This window comes from Lissotriton helveticus, chromosome 8, assembly GCF_964261635.1.
Source record: "Lissotriton helveticus chromosome 8, aLisHel1.1, whole genome shotgun sequence".
NCBI classification, from domain to species: domain Eukaryota; kingdom Metazoa; phylum Chordata; class Amphibia; order Caudata; family Salamandridae; genus Lissotriton; species Lissotriton helveticus.
Window position 1 is genome coordinate 218,403,206 of NC_136069.1, and position 22,791 is coordinate 218,425,996.

Sequence of the window (22,791 nt, forward strand, 5' to 3'; positions counted from 1 at the left end):
TAATTCTGTGTTCAGCCGCCGAGTGGCGGATCCACTCCTGTGATACGTGCTATTATCCACTTGGTCCTAATCTTACTATGAGCTTTTCAGCTCAAATTAAGAGATGGTGCAACAAACGAAAATAGAAAATTGTCTAACAAAAAAATATAAAGCAAACCCCTTTCCCTGTGCTTGTTTCATTCCTACCATCTCGCACAGTATTTAAAACTAGAAAAGTCCTCAATCAAACATGAGAGGCCCCCAAGGGGGTCTATTCAGTGATGACTACCCTAGGTGCACATGGAGCTCCTCATTGAGGTTGAAGTCACCAGGGTACCTGCTTCCAAAATGTATGATGTAATCCCACTCAATTCTTCTCAACTTTCTTTCTTTATCTCCCCCTCTTGTGTGCCTTGGAATCCTGTCAATCTCAAAAAAGGAAATTTTAGAGGATATACTGGCAACAGTCCCATGTATTCGTTCACAGTGTTTGACCAAAGTGTATGTCATATCCTTGTTCCTTGTTCGACAACCTCGCCAACCTCGGCCTCAGACAACTCATCACCGCACCCACCCACGCCGTCGGCCACACGCTGGACCCCATCTTCTCCACAAGCACCCACGTCGCCTTGGACCACACAACCAAACTCCACTGGACCGACCACCGCTGCATCCATTTCACCTTCAAGAAACCAACCACGCACCACCGCACCCAACATCTGCCTCGCCACTGCTGGAGCAAAGTCACCGAAGACCAGCTGATCACCACCCTCGCCCAGAACCCACCCACCAACCCCACCAACCCAGACGGCGCAGCGCGCAACCTCAGACAGTGGACCGACGACTGCGCCAACACCCTCGCCCCACTCAGGAAACCCTCCAACAGCCACGCCAGCAAGAGAGCCACCTGGTTCACAGACGAGCTCCAGAACTCCAAACGTGCATGCCGGAAACTGGAGAAGAAATGGCTCCACGAACGCACATCGGACAACCACGCAGTCCACAAGGATGCCACCCGCAGACATCACCACCTCATCAGATCAGCCAAGAGATCCCCCTTCAAAGACCGCCTGGATAACAACGCACACGACAGCAAAGAGCTCTTCAGCATCATAAAAGAACTCTCCAACCCCAGCGCCAATGCCAACGACATCCCACCCTCACAAGAACTGTGCGACTCACTGGCCATCTTCTTCCACCGCAAGATCGCTGACATCCACGACATCTTCAACACCACGACCGCCCCGACTACGCCAGACTCCACCTCCCCTGCGAACACCACCAGTGCCAACCGCCTGACCTCCTGGTCCAACGTCAACGACGACGAGACACGCAAGGTCATGAACTCCATCCACTCAGGATCTCCGTCAGACCCGTGCCCATACCACGTATTCAACAAAGCAGACGCAGCCATCGCAACCCAACTACGGAAGGTCATCAACATCTCCTTCGAAACAGCGACATTCCCGGAAAGCTGGAAGCACGCCGAAATCAACGCCCTCCTCAAGAAGCCCAAGGCGGACCCCAAGGACCTCTAGAACTTCCGGCCCATCTCCCTTCTCCCATTCCCGGCGAAGGTCATCGAGAAAATCGGCAACATAAAATTGGCCCACCACCTCGAAGACAACATCTTGGTCTCGTCCCAGTCGGATTCAGACGAAACCACAGCACCAAGACAGCCCTCCTCGCCGCAACAGACGACATCAGTCGCCAACTAGACAACGGCTAAACATCAGCCCTCATCCTCCTGGACCTGTCAGCCGCCTTTCGACTCGGTCTGCCATCACACTCTAAACACACGCCTCCAAGAAGCCGGAATCCAAGAGAAGGCCCTTGACTGGACCACTTTCTTCCTATCCGGCAGAACCCAGAGCGTCCGCCTCCCACCCTTCCGATCCGAAGCCACCGACATCATCTGCGGTGTCCCCCAGGGCTCATCCCTCAGCCCAACGCTGTTCAACGTCTAGATGGCCCCCCTCGCACAAGTGGCCTGCCATCACGACCTCAACATCATCTCCTACGCCGATGACACCCAGCTCATCCTCTCCCTCACCAAGGACCCACACACCGCCAAAACAAACTTACACGAGGGAATGAAGGCCGTCGCCGACTGGATGAGAAGCATCCGTCTGAAACGCGGACAAGACGGAGGTCCTCATCCTCGGACCCACCCCCTCAGCCTGGGACGATTCCTGGTGGCCGACCACACTGGGAACAGCACCGACACCCACAGACCATGCACACAAACTAGGATTCATCCTAGACTCTTCCCTCTACATGTCTGAGCAGGTCAACGCCGTCTCCTCCTCCTGCTACAACACCCTCCGCACGCTCCACAGGATCTACAAGTGGATCCCGACAGAAACAAGAAGAACGGTGACACAGGCCCTCATCAGCAGCAGACTGGACTACGACAACGCACTCTACGCAGGAATCCTAGCCAAACATCTTCGACGTCTACAACGCATCCAAAACGCCTTCGCCCGACTGATCGTCAACGTCCTATGCAGCGGCCACATCACCCTCCACCTGAGAGACCTACACTGGCTCCCCATTGACAAGAGGATCACCTTCAAGCTCCTCACCCACGCACACAAAGCACTCTACAACGCCAGACCAGCCTACCTGAACAGCAGACTCAGCTTCTACATCCCCACCCGCCATCTCCGCTCCACCAGCCTCGCCCTCGCCGATGTCCCCCGCATCCAACGAATGACCTCCGGTGGCAGATCTTTCTCCTACCTCGCCACCAAGACCTGAAACACCCTCCTTACCCACCTACAGCAGACCCAAGACCTACTTTTCTATAGTCTGATTTTGTCATAAAAAACAGTATTCTTCAAGTGTTGTAAATGGCGCTGTTCCCGATATTGCACCCCACTTTGCTCCTCAATGTCAGATTGGGCATTTGAGTTGGATTCCAAAGTCACGGTTTCCTGTTGTCTCAGTCATTCTGTGTGCCTGAAATCCTTTCTTGCCACATCATACTTTTTTCCAAAGGTGAGTATCCGACCCATGGCGTAATCATTCTTGTCCCTGATGAATTTCCAATGTTTTTTTTATTTTGACACCTTCCTCATATTTCTCCAACCTCCCTTCCATTTCTTTTAAGAATTTCTCGATCTCATCATTTGAGGCATGTTTGTCAAGTGTCTCTTTTAATTTCCTGATTTCAGCTCCCACTTGGTCCAGTTCCAATGCTGCATGCTTTGACAATAACCCCAGCATTTGTCTGCACATGGATGCCATCAGCAGGAACCATACTTCTAAGAGCTTTGGGCTAGGGTTCTGGTACATTGGTGTTATCAACATTCTTAAACCCCTTGGGGCACTACCAGCCTCTATGTAATTATCGAGGGAGATAACCTCCCAGCTTCTGTTTACCTCTTTCCTGCATAGTCTCTCATACAGGAACAGGTCCTGCTTGAGTGATCATGCCCCTCCTGTGCCCTTGTGAGCCTCTCCAGTCGCTGTGTTCTCTGGGCGGTTATCCGCCTCACTGAATAAACTCTTTGTAACATCGAGTCTTTTCCGGATTGCTTCACACATGATCCGATGTCTATTGTACGAGTGCCTGATAGAGATGAAATGCTTGTGCTCGGCGGTAGCAGCAGCACTTCTGCTATTCCCGTGCTGATGTTCATAGTTCCCTGGTTACGGCATTGTCGATCAGGTAAGAGAAACCTCACTCCGCCCCATTTCTGGAGTTGCTTTAAGCCTCCCCGTATATAAATAAATATAAATATAAATATATATATATATATATATATATATATATATATATATATATATATATATATATGGCGTAGCTTGTCACACCGAACCAACAAAAGTCCAATATTAGCAACAAAGAGCCGACCCATAAAGTGCTGGTGAACGGTGATTTATTCTTTAAGAGCCAGCGCTGCCGCCATGACGCGTTTCGCCTCCCAAGGAGGCTTGATCACATGACAAACAGCGAGCATCGAACTCGACCTTTTAAGGTGACAGTGCATTACATTGCGTCATGGAAATGAAGAAAACACTTCAAAACTTAATTGCTGCGCATACAAATATAGTGGGAAGATGCATAGAGCCCAAGTGGGACATCAAGATTCAAGATTAAGTAATATACATATTTACAACCAATGTGACTTTTCTGGATAAATATCCACCGAGCTATAAAAACATGTAGTGATTACAATACTTGATCTGTAAAAAACACACTATCCCAAATATGTACATGATAAGTAAATTCATCTATGTACATTTAGAAGTGTTGCAAACCCACATATTTACAGTATGTTGTAAAGAATGTCTAATATCTACAAATAATGCAAATAATAGAAAATTTCAATAGCAGCAAATAGATGACACAGTGAGAATATTTTTTCTTTTTCTCTCAAAAATGGAGCCACAGTGGGCAAGTCACTTTAGTGGTCATAGGCAAATATAGTGCATAATATAAAGTGCAAGATACAATAAAGTGCATAATATTTATCATTTGTTGATTCCAAAGTTAAAATCAGAAGCAATTATATGCTAAAGATAAAAAAGAGAAAAATTCATCATATATACATCAGGAAACAAGTTTTTGGGTTTTACAGGGAACAATTCAATGATCATTAAAATATCCGGACAGGCATATACAGTCATATACAGGAAAAAGTTAAAGTTTTAAAGGCAAGTATAAAGGTCTTCCCTGTCATTAAGGCCATTTGGATTCTTGGTATTCAATTCCAAAATATAACGGGTTTCAAGGAGGCGGAGCTTAGCCTCACGATCACCTCCTCTCCTCGAAGCCTCAACACAATCAATAAGGAAGAATACTAATGAATCAGGGACACCAAGGTGTTTATCCTGAAAATGCCTGGCAACCGGATAGCTTTGGTCATGTCCAGAAATTGCTCGTATGTGTTGGAGTATCCTCTTGTGGGCGGGCAGCTTAGTGCTACCCACATATTGGAGCCCACAAGGACACTCCAACACATAAACGACATATTCTGTTTTACATGTTAGCCATTTTGAAATGGCAGTAGGACTCTCATGAAAAGGACTTTTAAAGTGTGTCCTATTGGTGCCAAAACGACAGGCTTTACATTGGGGACAAGTCTTGAAACCCTTCCTCAATGCTGACCAAGTTGTGGAAATCTTAGGTTCTAAGGTGTTATTAACTAAGGCCTTAGACATTGAGGGAGATCTTCTAAAAGTAAGAATCGGTTCAGTGTCCACCATGTGACCAATCACAGGGTCACTGCGGACCAAATTCCAATTCTTAGTGAGTATTTTTCGAAGTGCCCCATGTTGCCTATTGAATGTTAGAATGGCTCTGGGAGAACATTTCTGGACATCCTTAGTTGCCTCACTATTCAGTTGCACATCTTTCCTTTTAGTTATGAGTGCTTCCTGCCTGCTTACTTAGTTGGAACGTGTAATAGCCTTGGTCAGGATTTCAATAGAATAGCCTCTAGCCAAGAAGCGTAATCTGCAAGCCTCTTGCGCAGCCGCGCATTCGGCATCAGTGCTGCAGATTCTTCTAATTCGGAGCATTTCCCCAAAGGGAATGCTCCGAATTAGGTGTGCTGGGTGCTGGCTATTAAAATGTAAGATGGTATTGCCAGCACTTGGCTTCCTGTACAATCTGGTATTGAGGCTATTGCCCTCCACAAATACCTCAACATCTAAGAAACAGATGGACTCAGAGCTGAAGTTCGCTGTGAAAATAAGATTAACGGTGTTTAAATTAATCAAATTAACGAATCCTCTGGCCTCTTCCTCACTTCCCCTCCAAATCAAGAACACATCGTCAATGTAACGTAAATACAAAACAATATTGTGGGAAAAGAAATCATGGTGCTGACCGACTAGGACCTGTTCCTCCCACAGCCCAACGTGAAGACACGCATAGCTGGGCGAGAAACAGGCCCCCATCGCTACGCCCCTGACTTGATGATAGACTACGCCATTGAAAATGAAGAAATTTTGTTCTAGACACATTTTGGTCATATCGACCAGCATTCTGTTATGTGCCGTGGGGAGAGGTAGGTCTTTGTTTAAGTAATGGTCCAAGGCCCTGAGTCCATCTTCATGTCTAATTGAGGTGTAGAGGGATGAAACATCCAAAGTTACAAGTATCATGTTGTCCTCCCAAATGAACTGTTCAATTTTAGCAAGAAAATCAAACGAGTCCTTGACATAAGAAGGAAGATTTGTTACATGGCTTTGCAAAAAAAAGTCGATGTATTTAGACACGTGTTCAAGCGAGCTATCAATGGCCGAAATAATCGGACGGCCTGGTGGTACTAGGGTATCTTTGTGAATCTTGGGGAGTAAATACCAAGAGGGAATAACAGGATAATCCTTCTTCAGGTATTGAAATTCCTCGTGTGTAAGTAACCCCGCACTTCTCCACACTTGTAGTTTTTGACGTTGCTCGGTCCATGTGTTTTTGATAATCTGAATGTTGCTCCTTCGATAACAGGAAATGTCATTAAGTTGTGCATCCGCCTCTTGTAAGTACAAGGCCCTGGGCCACAGGACAACATTGCCGCCCTTGTCGGCCTGCTTAACAATAACATCATTATTCTTTCTAAGTTTCACAACTAATTGCTTATAACATTGATTTTGTTTTGAAATGTGAAACTTTTTCTTGTTGGTGGCAAAATACAAGTGTTTGATGTCGCGGACCACGCTTTCCTGGAATGTATCTAGATTATCATGGACCATGATTGGTTGAAGGTGGATTTCGGTTTAAAGGGGGTAACTCATTGTTCATTTGATTCAAGTGGAACATCACTCAAGTTCCCCAGAGATGATTGATTCTGTAAATCCCAAATTGCATTGAAGTTGGCCTGACTCTGGCTGCTGGAAAAAGTGGGACTAGATGGAGTTATGGGTTCACTGATCTTTTTTGGATGTAACTCAAAGAATTTCTTGAGCTTAAGCTTTCGTGTGAACCTGTAGATATCCATGCGGGTATCGGCATAGTTCATATTGCATGGAGGGCAATACGAAAGTCCCAAATTCAACACTGCAGTTTCAGCAGAAGTGAGTTTGATGTTCGAAAGATTGACTACTGATTTTGTTTCTGCTTTCGCGCCTTCCGTTGGTTGCGCCAGCGTCCCGTTTTGCCCGGGTTGTTGTCGTTTGAGCTTCCGGGCCCTGCATTTCCGACGCTGCCAGCGTTTGTTGTTTGTCCGCTTTTTTTTGTTGTTGTGGCTGCGCACGGGGCTTGTGTGATCTGAGGGTTTCGCGGCGATCCTGGCACAAACAATCGACCTCCTGTGCCAGGGTCACTGAAAAAACCATAGGTTTCAGGGACATTATAGTCAGTTGGGCATTTCACTTGTACAAAACCAGAGAAAGTCCGCCGTTATAGTTAGTTCAGTTAGATAGTATAACTTGCGCCCCCGCAATGCACTGCTGATGACATAACATATTACACCACTCATGACATGGTCAGTGACATCACTGATGACATCTCAAATGACATCACTGATGACATCATCCAGTGACTGTGTGTTTCTGTAAAGTTTAAATATGTTTTATATATATATATATATATATATATATTACCTACTGGCGGTCGCCAGTAGGTATATATAGTTAGGATTTTTTCTCTATGGGTTTTTTGAAAATTCTATGTCTAATAACTTTGGCGTTTGTGGACGGAATTGGCTGAAATGTTCAGGAAAATGGCACATTTTGTTTCTGAGCAGCCCCTGAAAATTGGGGGGGGGGGTTCGTCCAGGGGGGGTCGAGAAAAAAGGGGGGTCCCAAAACGTGTTTTTAACATTGAGTTTTCCATAGGGCGGTTGGCCTCACTTTTAGCCCGAACGGCTGAATGGATTTGCACGAAACTTGGCAAAATTGTAGGGACTGGTAGCCCGATGTGCCTTTTGTAGGTCTCAATATATGTGCTACAGTGGATTTTGAGAAATTAACGTTTAAAAAAAGATATATATCTGTAACAGCGGACCGGGCAGCGCTCCAGGACGCGTACTTTTCGCGCAACGGAGCTTTGTGAAGCGAAGCTGATTGGTTCTCCGGCGTCTGTCAACATTCCAAACAGTCCGTAGCGGCCGCCATCTTGTCTCTCGGTAGGATCGAGAGACAAGAGGAGGCCAAAGCGAAGGGGCAAATGACCATAAGGGGGAATAGTAGATCCTCGCTGACCCCCTAGGTTTGATGTGGAGGTTTTAAAAGGGCCCCGCGGGGCAAAAAAAAAAAATAATAATAATAATCGAACGGCTGAATGGATTTGCACGAAACTTGGCAAAATTGTAGGGACTGGTAGCCCGATGTGCCTTTGCTAGGTCTCAATATATGTGCTTCAGTGGATTTTGAGAAATTAACGTTCAAAAAAAGATATATATCTGTAACAGCGCACCGCTTCGCGTACTTTTCGCGTTACGGAGCTTTGCGAAGCGAAGCTGATTGGCTCTCCGGTGTCTGTAAACATTCCAAACAGTCCGTAGCGGCCGCCATCTTGTCTCTCGGTAGAATCGAGAGACAAGAGGAGGCCAAAGCGAAGGGGCAAATGACCATAAGGGGGCATAGTAGATCCTCGCTGACCCCCTAGGTTTGATGTGGAGGTTTTAAAAGGGCCCCGCGGGGCAAAAAAAAAAAATAATAATAATAATCGAACGGCTGAATGGATTTGCACGAAACTTGGTAAAATATTAGGGACTGGTAGCCCGATGTGCCTTTGCTAGGTCTCAATATATGTGCTTCAGTGCATTTTGAGAAATTAACGTTCAAAAACAAGATATATATCTGTAACAGCGCTCCGCTTCGCGGAGATAAAATTATATCTGTATTACCTAGCTGTTGCTAACACCAGTTAGCGACGGCTAGTAGGAGATAGCGACCATCTTGGGCCCCACTTTGCATGTGAGTGATATTTATCACTAATGACATGCAAAGTGGGCATGCCAAGATGTTAGCGACTGGAAACAGTCGCTAACATCGCTATCTCCTATTATCAACTTTTGGAAATATTCGAGATAAGCGCGAATATCTCCAAAAAGTAACAGCTGCCCTGAGCAGTTCTTAGCCATGTTATCCAATGGGAGGTGGATAACATGGCTAAGAGCATTAGCTCGGTAATGCATGAATCTCGCTGAGTTTTCAGCGATATTAATGCATTGCGGTCGTTTTTTATCGTATTTGCGATAAACCTTGATAATAGCAAGGTTTATCTGCGATAATTTCTGACGGTAAAAAAATCTTTGCAATGCATCGTTAGGGATAAATATCGCTTAACTTTGGTAATATGCCCCAACGTCTGTTAACGTTCGATTCGAAGGAAATCAGGAAGTGTTGAAAAACATTGTCTGCGCCATCTTGTCTTTTTTAAAATGCCACACTTTTGTCGTGCACGGCAGCCATTTTAGATGCCTTGACCAGACCCACTCTGTGCACGCTGTCGATCCTTAGCATGGCTCCCCACCCTCGCAAGCATCTCACCCAGGCAGTGGTCACCCCCGCTCTCTGTCTTATGCATGGGTAATAAACCTCCCCCCATCTGCGCTGCTCTTCCCTGAGAATCACACCCTGTGCCCGCCCGACACCTCCCTTTCGCCCTATTCACTACCGCACCTTCTGACACTCCTTTTCCTCTGTGTCCGATTGTCCAGGCCGGTCCTAGGCTATCAGCTAGCCCTGCAGATGTAGTTTATGGCCACAGCTGTAAAGAATCACCCCTCTTCAAAGGAGTTATAGTAGATCAAGGCCCACACTCGATGAGATCCGTCACAGCAGAAGCGTTGCTATTATCTGAAAAACATCCTGTATTGTGATTGGGGAGGGGACCGAGCGTGAAGCGAAAGATTCCAGGGATGACTCTTTGTACATCAAAGTTTTTACAATTATGTGTCACATTAAAAATATATAGCACTCCGACAAAGTAGTAAGATTATAAAACTTTAATAATTTATAAATATATACAAGAAAACAAAAATAGTAATAACATATAAACATTTTTAGGGAAAAACAACGAAGTAGCGGTCGGCTGTGCGAATAGTCCCAACGCAGCACAACGTCCAGATTTCCGGCGTGGGGCGTCGCGGGGGGTGGGTCATCAGTAGCAAACTGTTGTGCGAATAGTTCCAAGGCAGCAGAACGCGCCGAAATCTAGATGACACGAAAGTGATGTCTAGTAAGTTGCCACCCAGCAAATAACGGCGTGGGGCGTCGCGGGGGGTGGGTCATCAGTAGCAAACTGTTGTGCGAATAGTTCCAAGGCAGCAGAACGATGGCACCAAGGTGATGTCCAGTAAGTTGCCGCACTGGTTTTGGTATCCTACAATGCTGCTCCGAATAACGGCGTGGGGCGCCCCGGGGGAGGCGGCGTGACGGGCCTCTCCAGGTGGAGTGTCATCTGTTGGAGTGGGGCGCCCCTTTACCGTTTCAGTTGCCATTCCGTCCGTTTTTGGTCCACTGTGTCAAAAGCCGCAATTCAGCTGAGTTGCGCCCACTCTTGCGGTGCAGCGATAGGCGGCTGTCACAGGACTCTCAAAATGGCGGCAGGCTCTTTCCTTTTTGGGCCTGGTCCACTGAAATGGCCCTGGGACACCTTGGAAATCGGACACTTGTCTGCTAGGTCTTGGACCCCATTCTCGAAAGCGTCCCCTCCGCCTTGAGAATTCATCAAAAGTTTTGGGGGCCCCGACTCCTGCAGGCTTCTGGTGGGGAGCGGCTGCCATGATTGCTCGCGGAATGACCACGACGGAGCTACGAGATGGTGGTGCTCTCATGCTGACGCCAGTTTAGTCTGAAACATCCAGAAACAAGGTGGGGCTTTCATCGTTTGGGAAAAAAAAAAAGTTTTCATCCAATGAAAAGTGTTGTTTTTAGGTCATATGATCAAGCCTTCCATCATTAGGAAACCAAAAGTAAAATGAACCAATGAAAAGTTTTATAAACAAGTCACATGACCTGTTATGCGGCATAGGGTATAAAATGCGGAGAAAATACGTTGGCACGTGAGGCGGCGTCAGTAGCGGACCGATGTGCGAATAGGCCGAAGGCAATACAACGCGCCAAGATCCGGATGGCACCGAGGTGGTGTCCAGCAAGTTGCAGCACTGGTGTGGCCATCCTACAATGCTGAAAGTCGGCGTGGGGCGCCCCGTTGGCCTGTGAGTTTGCGTCAGTAGCGGACCGATGTGCGAATAGGCCGAAGGCAGCACAACGCGCCAAGATCCGGATGGCACCGAGGTGGTGTCTAGTAAGTTGCCGCACTGGTGTGGCCATCCAACAATGCTGAAAGTCGGCGTGGGGCGCCCCGTTGGCCTGTGAGTTTGCGTCAGTAGCGGACCGATGTGCGAATAGGCCAAAGGCAGCACAACGCGCCAAGATCCGGATGGCACCGAGGTGGTGTCTAGTAAGTTGCCGCACTGGTGTGGCCATCCTACAATGCTGAAAGTCGGCGTGGGGCGCCCCGTTGGCCTGTGAGATGGCGTCAGTAGCGGACCGATGTGTGAATGGGGCCGAAGGCAGTGCAACAATATTTTCGGAATAGAAGACACCACTAGGCGCTGAGATGCCAAGATCCGGATGGCACCGAGGTGGTGTGTAGCAAGTTGCCGCACTGGTGTGGCCATCCTACAATGCTGAAAGTCGGCGTGGGGCGCCCCGTTGGCCTGTGAGTTTGCGTCAGTAGCGGACCGATGTGCGAATGGGGCCAAAGGCAGCGCAACAATAGTTTCTGACTGACACCACAAGGCGCTGAGATGCCAAGATCCGGATGGCACCGAGGTGGTGTCATAGTTGAGAGTTCTGAGCAGCGGTTGTAACACTGTCTGAAGCTTATTTGCAGCTGCTGCAGCTTCACTACGCGTCAAGATCCGGATGGCACCGAGGTGGTGTCTAGTAAGGTGCACTGGTGTGGCCATCCTACAATGCTGAAAGTCGGCGTGGGGCGCCCCGTTGGCCTGTGAGTTTGCGTCAGTAGCGGACCGATGTGCGAATAGGCCGAAGGCAGCACAACGCGCCAAGATCCGGATGGCACCGAGGTGGTGTCTAGTAAGTTGTCGCACTTCTGTGGCCATCCTACAATGTTGAAAGTCGGAGTGGGGCGCCCCGTTGGCCTGTGAGATGGCGTCAGTAGCGGACCGATCTGCGAATGGGGCCAAAGGCAGCGCAACAATATTTTCTGATTTGAAGACACCACAAGGCGCTGAGATGCCAAGATCCGGATGGCACCGAGGTGGTGTCTAGCAAGTTGTGGCACTGGTGTGGCCATCGTACAATGGTAAAAGTCGGCGTGGGGCACCCTGTTGGCCTGTGAGATGGTGTCAGTAGCGGACTGATGTGCGAATGGGGCCAAAGGCAGCGCAACAATATTTTCTGACTGACACCACAAGGCGCTGAGATGCCAAGATCCGGATGGCACCGAGGTGATGTCTAAGTTGCGGACTGATGTGCGAATGGGGCCAAAGGCAGCGTAACAATATTTTTTGTATGGAAGATACCACTAGGCGTTGAGATGCCAAGATTCGGATGGCACCGAGGTGATGTCTAGCAAGTTGCTGTACTGGTGTGGTCATCCTACAATGCTGAAACTCGGCGTGGGTCGCCCCATTAGCCTGTGAGATGGCGTCAGTAGCGGACCGATGTGCGAATAGGCCGAAGGCAGCACAACGCGCCAAGATCCGGATGTCACCGTGGTGGTTTCATAGTTGAGAGGCACTTCATCTGCAGTGGGGCGCCGAGATCCGGATGGCACCGAGGTGATGTCTAGCAAGTTGCTGTACTGGTGTGGTCATTCTACAATGCTGAAAGTCAGCGTGGGGCGCCCCATTAGCCTGTGAGATGGCGTCAGTAGCGGACTGATGTGCGAATGGGGCCAAAGGCAGCGCAACAATATTTTCTGAAGAGAAGACACCAAAAGGTGCTGACATTCCAAGATCCGGATGGCACCGAGGTGGTGTCTAGCAAGCTATGCAGTTGAGTTGTGTGCGCACTTGCGGCGAATAGGTCGAAGGCAGCATAACAATGTTTTCTGAATAGAAGACACCACAAGGCGTTGAGATTCGGTTACCACCGAGGTGATGTCTAGCAAGTTGCCGCACTGGTGTGGCCATCCTACAATACTGCTCCGAATAACGGCGTGGGGTGCCCGAAGGGGGGGGGAGCCGGCGTGAATGGGCCTTCCTAGGTGGAGGCTCGTCTGCTGTAGTGGGGCGCCCCTTTACCGTTTCAGTTGCCATTCAGCTGAGTTTCGGCTGCTCTTGATGCTACAGCGACAGGCGGCTGCAAGAGGACTCTCAAAATGGCGGCCTGTTCTTTGGATTTGGGCCTGGTCCACTAAAATGGCCCTGGGACACCTTAGAACTCGGACGCTCGATTTTTTTTTCCTTTCCTGTACATGCAAAAAAAGGTAAATGCCCGGTACGTTACACGCTTCATCTGCCACGATGAACTCTCCAGAGGAACCGAAAAAAATATAGTTGTGGTAACTATACCATGCATCGTCATATGGAGAGGTGGCACCAATTAATTATAGTGCTGCATAAAAGAGAGATTTGGAGGAGAACCCCTGACCTGCTAGTACATTCATCAAAGAAGTGGCACTGAGAGCTTCAGAGGCAAGGGAAACGGTCCCAAATATTTAGAAGAACTTTGGAAAGATTAAAATGACATGTTTAGATTGTGGCAAATTAATTTCATGTGGACAGATGAGTGTTACTCTAATAAATACAGCATATGAACATCATCATAGTCGATGGTTGGTAGAGACATTTTGACTATATCCTGGACCTGCCCGTCCTCGCCCAAAATGGCGCCGGAATAAATGGGACTCGTAACTCCTTGTTGTGTACTGGTTGCAGAACCTTGAAATCACGAGATACGTATGCAGTTTTGAAGCACATGGCGGGCGGGGACGAGAATTGATTGAATATTTCGACATCCCTATTGATATTAAGTTCTGATGTGTTATTGATTACTGTACTGTTGAAAGTTCGAATTAACGTCACCCATGGTACTTGCCCGCAAATGTATATCTAGATAATTTTATTGTAACTGGCCCTGTCGTATTTTAATTATAAAATGTACGTCCACCGATTCCGTAACTGTTAGACACCTTAGTTCTTGCAACCTAATGGCCCGCCCGTTACGTTCCTCTACAGTGTAAATGTCTATTCATCATATACGATTACAGTTTGCTCCGTGGCAGGCCCACGTGGTTATAGGCTCGTATTTGTATAATGAAATTTTCACAATAAAGGTTTTTAAAAGAAAACATGGTAGTAGTATATACATTGGTAAAGTTTTTAATAATAGTGACTGTTTTAGAATCATTAAAAGGCAAGTGAAATAAAGCAGACCAATTACATGAAGGGTAAAAGGTATAATACGAAGGAACGCAGTAAAGATAAATGGTCAAGGGCTGTTGTGTTTTCTATTCCTGCAACATAAAGTGATCGATAAGAATCTCATATTCAGGCGTATCGGCGACTAAGACAGCAGGTCGACCCTCTTTTGCTCAACGGCTCCGTCATGGGACGAAGAAACGCTCTTTTTCTCGAAAAAAGAATATATTTTACTTGCAGGACAGTTGTAAAATTTCCGGGAAAGTACATTAGCCTGGAACATTATAACATATATTTAAGAAAAAATAATGTTCGGAAGTAATGAAAAGCGTAATTTTTAGGTCATATGACCAAGCCTTTCATCATTACAATAAGAAAAGTAAAATGAACCAATGAAAAGTTTTATTAACAAGTCACATGACTTGTTATGCTTACGTTACGCGCTGCGCGCCCCGGATGACTTCCGGATGCGCTAACGCGGCGCGTCATATGACGCATTACGCGACAACGCAGGTACAGAATATAGTCAAAATGTCTCCACCAACCAGCGGTCGGAACACAACCCCTTTCAGCAGGCTAAATAGTTCTGTTAAATGACAACAGAAGGGACAGGCAACAAGAACCATCAGTCAAAGAGGGGAGGGCTAGTTCTTCTCTACTGGGTTACATTGGGGCGCTACCGGAACTGATCGAATTGGTAGTCTACAGTGTTTCTGGATGTTTCAGACTGAAGCTGGGGTTAGCATGAGAGCAGCACCATTTCGTAGCTCCGTCGTGGCCATTCCGCAACCAATCATGGCAGCCGCTCTTTATCGTTATTTTGGGCGGGGTGGGTGGCGGAGCCGAGCTGTTTTGCAGCCATCATTGTGTGGAGTTCAGTTCATCTCACTAGTTTTGTATTTGTCATGAGGGGTTGTTCCTAATGTTTCTATTTTAGCGAGGTCAAAAAGAGATCCCATTAGTGGCCTACTGATTTTGCTCGATTCCTTTTCTTTTTTTTTACACGATTTTTCGTTATCTGCAAAGACTAAACAGAGTATTGCGACTCTGTGTTTGTTTGTAAATAGAGAATGAACCAAAGAGAACTAATTCTAAAACAGTAAATACTTGGATAACAATCAATCAAATGGAGAGAGAAGCAGGCACGACGGATTACAACGGGGGCAAAGGCCTGCGTTAACTACCTTTCACTATCTGCAAAGAGAGAGTACTCCTAATAGAAATGAGGGGGGGGGGAGGGCACCATTCAAAGCAGATCAGTGTGCATAACCACGAAAATGTTTTCACTTACCACGTACTTGACATTCGACAGCTTATGATATTTGCTATTAAAAAACCATTGAAATTCACTGAAAAAACCATAGGTTATAGACCATATATAGTTAGGAATTAGCATTTACAAAACCTTGAAAATTCACTGTAAAAACCATAGGTTATAGACCATATATAGTTAGGAATTAGCATTTAAAAAACCTTATTTTACTCACACAAAACCATTGAAATTCCATATATAGTTAGTTGCACTAACTATATATCGCGCACCCGCAATCCACTGCTGATCATGTCACATATTACATCATTCATGACATGGTCAGTGACATCACTGATGACATCACTGATGACATCTCAAATGACATCACTGATGACATCACTGATGACATCTCAAATGACATCACTGATGACATCACTGATGACATCTCAAATGACATCACTGATGACATCTCATTTGACATTACTGATCACATCACTGATGACATCATTCATGTGATAATACGATGAACCTCTTCAGACTCTAATATAACCTTAGATACACTCAGTGTAAACAGACACTCATAGACTGTCACTCATCCATGGAGTTACTCAGACACTTAGTCAGTCATGCAAAGAATCAATCACACCTCCATTTCCTCAACTATACAGTTATACACACCTTACTTATTCAAACATATACTAAAACATATTTACTCACTTATACAATCCTGGATACAAGTTCACAATGATCCATACAGCCACTCACACATTCACTGGCTCTTATGCACAGTTATTTATATATGTCAACTCTCACATGTACTGTGTTTTACATATGTACTTACTTTGACATGTAGCACTGAGATATCCATTCACTCACCAATACACTCATGCACACAGTCAACCGCCCATACAGCTGTTTCCACATGCACTTTTGAACCCATACATCTAGTCAATCAACTGCTCACACATCTATGCAGAGAGTCATACACCTCCCAGCCACCCAGACACACACTCAGTCTCCCATACAAATGCTTGGGCAACCAATCAATAACCCATACAGTTAATCATATAGCTAATGATCAACACATGCAGCAGTTTACAGAACAACAGACATAATGATGCACAAATTAAGACAGTTTAGTCACTAACCCATGCACTCAGTGAGACACATTTAATCAGTCACTCATACAGTCAGCCATGCCCCTACTAAATCCTTCATCAAGACACTTATACATCCACTCATTCTTCAATATGTAAGACATAATTTAACTTTACAGAATTATACAGTCACTGGATGTAGTCATCAGTGATGTCATCAGTGATGTCATTTGAGATGTCATCAGTGATGTCATCAGTGATGTCACTGACCATGTCATGAATGATGTAATATGTGACATGATCAGCAGTGGATTGCGGGTGCGCGATATATAGTTAGTGCAACTAACTATATATGGAATTTCAATGGTTTTGTGTGAGTAAAATAAGGTTTTTTAAATGCTAATTCCTAACTATATATGGTCTACAACCTATGGTTTTTTCAGTGAATATATATATATATAGGCCAAGATGTATTGAACAATGAGTGGGTGTATAAGTGTCTGAATGGATGATTTAGTAGGTGCATGACTGTCTGTATAAGTGAGTGATTAAATATGTCGCACTGAATGCATGGGTTAGTGACTGATACAGACATTCACACAGTTTAGTTTGACAGTTGGCGTATAAGAGATTGCATGGGTTGGTGATTGGTTGTCTGAGTGTCTGTATGGATGCCTGAGTGTCTGTGTGGGTGGGTTGGGGGGTGTGACTCTGTGCATAGATGTGTGAGTGGGTGATTCACTGGGTGTATGGGTTCAAGAGTGCATCTGTGAAGGGCTGTATGGGTGGGTGAGTGTGTATGGGTGTGTTGGTGAGTGAATGGATGTCTCATTGGTACATGTGCAAGTAACTACATATGTAAAAGGCAGTATATGTGAGTGATGGTGTATACAAATAACTATATGTGAGAGTGAGTGATTGTGAGAGTAGCTGTATGGAAGAGTGTGTTCTTGTATCAGTTATTGTATAAGAAATTAAGTATGCGTGAGTATCTCTATGAATAAGTGAGGTGGTGTGTGTTTAACTGTATAGGCGAGTAAATGGAAGTGTGACTGATTCTTTGCATGACTGAATAGGTGTGTTAGTAACTCTGTATGAGTGGTGGTGTGTGAGTGTCTGTATAGGTGAATGAGTGCATATCATAGTGTTGTATTGATGAGTGACTGCATGTATGAGTGACTGTATGGGTTAATGAGTGGATGTCTGTGTAAACCTAGGAATCAGTGAGTGCAAATGTAGTAACTGGTATTGGTGTATCTATGGTTTCGAAAATGGTAGTCTGTATTTTAGAGTGGGTGTATCAAAGGGTATATTAGGGTGTGAGGAGGTGCATCAGATTTTAACGTGCATGATGTCATCAGTGACGTTATTTGAGATGTCATCAGTGATGTCACTGAATGATGTAATATGTAACATCATCAGCAGTGCATTGCAGGGGCGGGAGTGATAGTTAGCTTAACTTAATATAACAGTGGAATTTCTCTGGTTTTGTATGAGTTAAATGTCCAACTAACTATAACACCCTTTAAACCTATGGTTTTTTCAGTGAATTTCAAAGGTTTTTTAAATGCAAATTTCTGACTATAACTTACCAGTCGTGTTTCCAGAGTGGTGGAAAAAGATGAATGTGGCCCCCGAAACACCACTTAGCAATCCCACTGCGTGGGATTTACTGGAGGTAACAGGAGGAGTAGTTAGCCCCCAACGTCAACCTTGGGGGCCAACTACCCCTTTTATTACCACCAGTAAGTCCCACACAGCAGGATTGCTAACTTGTTATATTAGGCCCTGCCCCCTCCCTGCACCGAGCTTAATTAAAAAAAATTCAGCCGATTTAAAAATAAAATGCTTTCTTTGGCCCCCCCTCAGCAGGCCTAGGGCATCAGGGTGTCTGTACCCTGCCCCCTTTCCTTATTTTTTAATCCTTATTTCTCTGTTTTCTTGTGACTTGGTTACCGAGTCACAAGATGGCTGCCAACACTTCCTGGTTTGGAGTGTTGTCAGACAATCACAGTGGAGCTTGTGACCAGGAGGGTTCGCAAACCCACCGCTGCCCCAGATATCGAAACGTTTTCTTTATCTAATTTCTCAGAAACTACTGAACCGATTTACATCATTTAAATAAAAAAGGGCTCTTTCTGAACCAAGGGCTACCTTTTTTCCAAATTTGTGTACTTCCGTTCAGCAGTTCGGGCATGGGGAAAACACGTTTTGGAACCCCCCTTTTTTCTTGGCCCCCGTTTTACAAATCACCCCAAAACTTTCAAGACAGTAGCTGACCGGAGTGGGTTACTAGTTTTAAAAATTTTGCGAAGATTCATCAAACGGCACCAAAGTTATTGGGGGAAAAAAAACAATTTTCCTATGGAAACTAACTAGGTCCTAACTATAACGCAGCAAGACGCCAGTCATCATTTCCAGAGTGTTTCCCTGGAAATGATGACGCTAATAATGCAGCAAGACGCCAGTCATCATTTCCTGGGTGTTTCCCTGGAAATGATGACTGGCGTCTTGCTGCATTATTGAGAGCGTACAATATTTTGGAACTTTGGAACTATTGATTTCCAGCGCGCTCTGCCGGTGTGTATGCCAACTCCCGAGGGGCCCAAACGATCAGAAGGAGCACTCTTTTGGAAATAAATAAATATATATATATATATATATATATAATATCAACAGTTCCAAACTTTGACCAGCGCTGACTCACTATGGAGCGCCGCCTGCCGCAATCCGGACATGACCCAAAGTATGTGCTTCAAAAGTTCTTTATTCCAGTAACGTCTAGGCGCGTTTCGCAGCCTCAGCCGCTTGTTCACTCGACAGTTAGTGCAAACTCATGAGTGCTTTTTAAAGTGACAGTGCATGTAAAAACAATCATGAAGCTGGAAGACATACCACCACCACCCCGGAGCTTTGCTAATGTTAGGAGGGGGGCCACGCGGCCCTCCTCCTGGAGGCCTGTCATGGCCCTGGGGACCGCCACCTCCCAGGGCCGGCTCCTCCAGTGTCCCTGGGTGCCCACCCCCGGGACACTGCAGTTTGCTATGGCAGGGCAGGAGCATCACAGCTCCCGCCCTGTCATAGCAAACTGATTTGGTTTTTGAAAGAGAGAGCAGAGAATCCTGCTCTCTCTTCCAAAAACGATTGCTTTTCCACACGGGGAGCTGCATCTTAGCAGCTCCCCGTGTGGAAAAGCAATGCCGACTCCTGGAGGACGCGGGGATCCGGTAGGACCCTGGGTGGATTGGGGATCCCCCATGGTCCTCAACGGATAGGGCCGTGGGAAGGGGTCCCCAGGGCCATAAGTGGCCCCCCTCCCAAATTATAAAAAAAAAATTATAAAAAAAATAAATAAACTTTCCTTATATGTAATTGCCTTTAATTGGATTTGTTACAACTGGTTATCTCCTTGCTCTACGGGCAACTACCTTCTATGTTGAAGCTACATATTCATTCTGTTTTTTCTCACAAGTTTTTGCAGAATCATTTGATTTGGCCTATATTTTTATGTACTGTAATTTGCAATTGATTATGCACATGGACTATGTACTTTCTGTCCCTACTTCTTTCTCCCTCCTATCCTTTTTCATCAAAGCCAGCCCCTTAATTTTTCACCTCACCCTGTCCCGCCCCGTCATCTTGCACACACACCATCATGACGTCTCTCCGGCCACCATGCCTTTACCTACGGAGCTTCTGTCTGCCGGCCTCCGCTCTGGACTCACACCATAGCAGACATGGCATATGGAAGAACTGACCTATCTCGGCAGACCTATGTCCTGCTCATCTCATTCTCGCTGACCGCTCTTACAGGTGAGAGCCCTGACCAGTGAGCCGGTCCTCCTTTGCATTCCATCCCTACACTGTCTAATTTCAGTAATCACTCCCTTGTTCCCTTGTGCAACCGATGCTACTGGACTTCCTGACTGTGATGCCAGTGCCGTTCACCACCAATATCGGGTTCCCCTCCGAGGACCTGGGCAAAGCATTCTTTAAGTCGTGCCCTTTACCTGGATTACCTTCCATCCTCGAATGTAGCTGATGTCCACCACGATGACCCGGCTCCTTCAGCTAATTCGAACTTGATAGATCTCCTGGATATTATGTGAAGCCTGTTTCACATGATATTAGACTACCATTTACTGGCTGCTCCCTAATACTCTAACAGCATTATTTTCCTTCACAGGCTATTTTTTTGCCCCTACCCCCATTAGATTCCATCCTCTACCTCAGCACATCAAGACGTTGGTGCATTTCCATTCCCCCACTGGAATTGGCTTTCAATATTCACGTAGGTATTTCCCTTTTCCTTCTTTTTTCCACTCCCCTCCCACCCTTTTGACCCTGCTGAACTCTGACACTACTCTTACTCTATCTTTTTCTTCTATCCATCCAGCACTCATTAATACATAACCTGGTCCTGAAGATGCCCTTAATTGAACACAGGTCGAAACGCCGTCACCTCTCAGTGCAATTTATGACGCAACTTTCTTGGTTCATCAAAATTACCTACCCTCTCTAATTATTTTCTAATTATTTGGAACCACCAAAAGTTTTTCTGTATATATTGACATTTCTGTTCTCTTTGCGCAGTTTTTTCGTTGTTCTCACTTGTGACTTGTTCTGTTCACCTTGTTTTTCAAAAGCCACAAATGTGCACAAGTCTGTACAGTTTATACATACATTCAATGTAATAGAGTGCCATCTTTATCTTCTCCCTGCTTTGTTTATTGAAATACAGACCTGTCTTTTCATGTGGTGCTACAACCATTATTGTCTCCGTCTGCATTAATGTGCATGCCTTCTAAAACTGTCTTTTAATATTACCTGTTGAGACATTGTTGCTTGCTATATATACTAATCACAAAGGTCTCAACTCGGTTTATGGGTACCTTCCTGTGGTTTGGTTTCATCATCTCTACACAAAGTGCTGCATACCCCTGTAGACAGTCTGAAATCAGGACAAGGAAGTCCGTATGCCTGTGGACTTCAAAGGGAAAACTCCAGAAGCTTCTCCCCACTTCAAATTCACAAATGGGTATAAAGGTTGGACCTTAGAAAAAACATCTTCAGTACACTTCTGGACCTGTGGATTCTCATCCAAGAAGAAGGACTGCTAGGCTGCTGAAAGGACTGCCACCCTCCTGGACTTGTGCTCTGAAGGATTGCTGCCCTTATCTGCTGCCCTGCTGTGCTGGCCTCCTCCCTGGGTGAGAAGGACTGGACCTACATCTCTTGAGCCCAGGACCCCAAAGTGACTCCAAGGGCTAGATGGGTGGCCTCCTGACTAGAGCCTTAGGGACAGAAGGCTCTAACAACTTTGAACCCAGAACCTGTACTCTGCCATCTGTGAGTCTACCCTGCCATGTGGTTCGATCTCAGCCTTGGACTCTTGCTAGTGGGCCTATGGTGCTCTGCTAGCCTCTCTGGATCCAGTGGAACCGACCCTTCTCCTCTGCTGTGCAGCACAACACCGAGCATCACCGCTGTTGCGTGGATTGGACCTGGTTGTATGTCATTAGAACGCGGACTTTTACCCCGCATGCAATTACAACGCAGGGATTACAAAGAAAGTCATTAGAACGACTTTCGCTGGAGGGCGCTGGATAGTGGAATAGTTTCACTTTCTATTCCAACTCCAGCCCACGTTGACAGTAGGGAAGGTGTTGGATAGAAAATTAAACTATTCCCCATCCAACAGCGCCCTCCAGCGAAAGTCGTTGTAATCCCCGCGTTGTAATGGTAGTGCGGGGTAATCACCACGTTGTAATGGCTGTTCTCCATTGGACCTATCACAAAGACCCACATCAACTCTGCAGCCTCTTTGGAACCACCACTGCGCGATGCATCCTAAGCGCAGGCCCTTCATCGACGGCAGCGTTGGCAACTATGCCGGAACCGACGCATCAATGCGTACTTGATGCCAGACTTTGAGTCACAACCTCTCATAGATGGGAGCCTCGACGAGGCAAACAACCTTTACAACGCAGTTGTTACACCGCAATACATTTACATCACGGTCATTACAACCCAAGTCGTTACAACAACTTGCGCTGGATGGCGCTCTAAACTAAGGAGTAGTATGGTTTACTATTCCAACACCTTCGCTACTGTTACACACACTGGAGTTGGAATAGTAAATCGTACTATTCCTAAGTCCAACGCC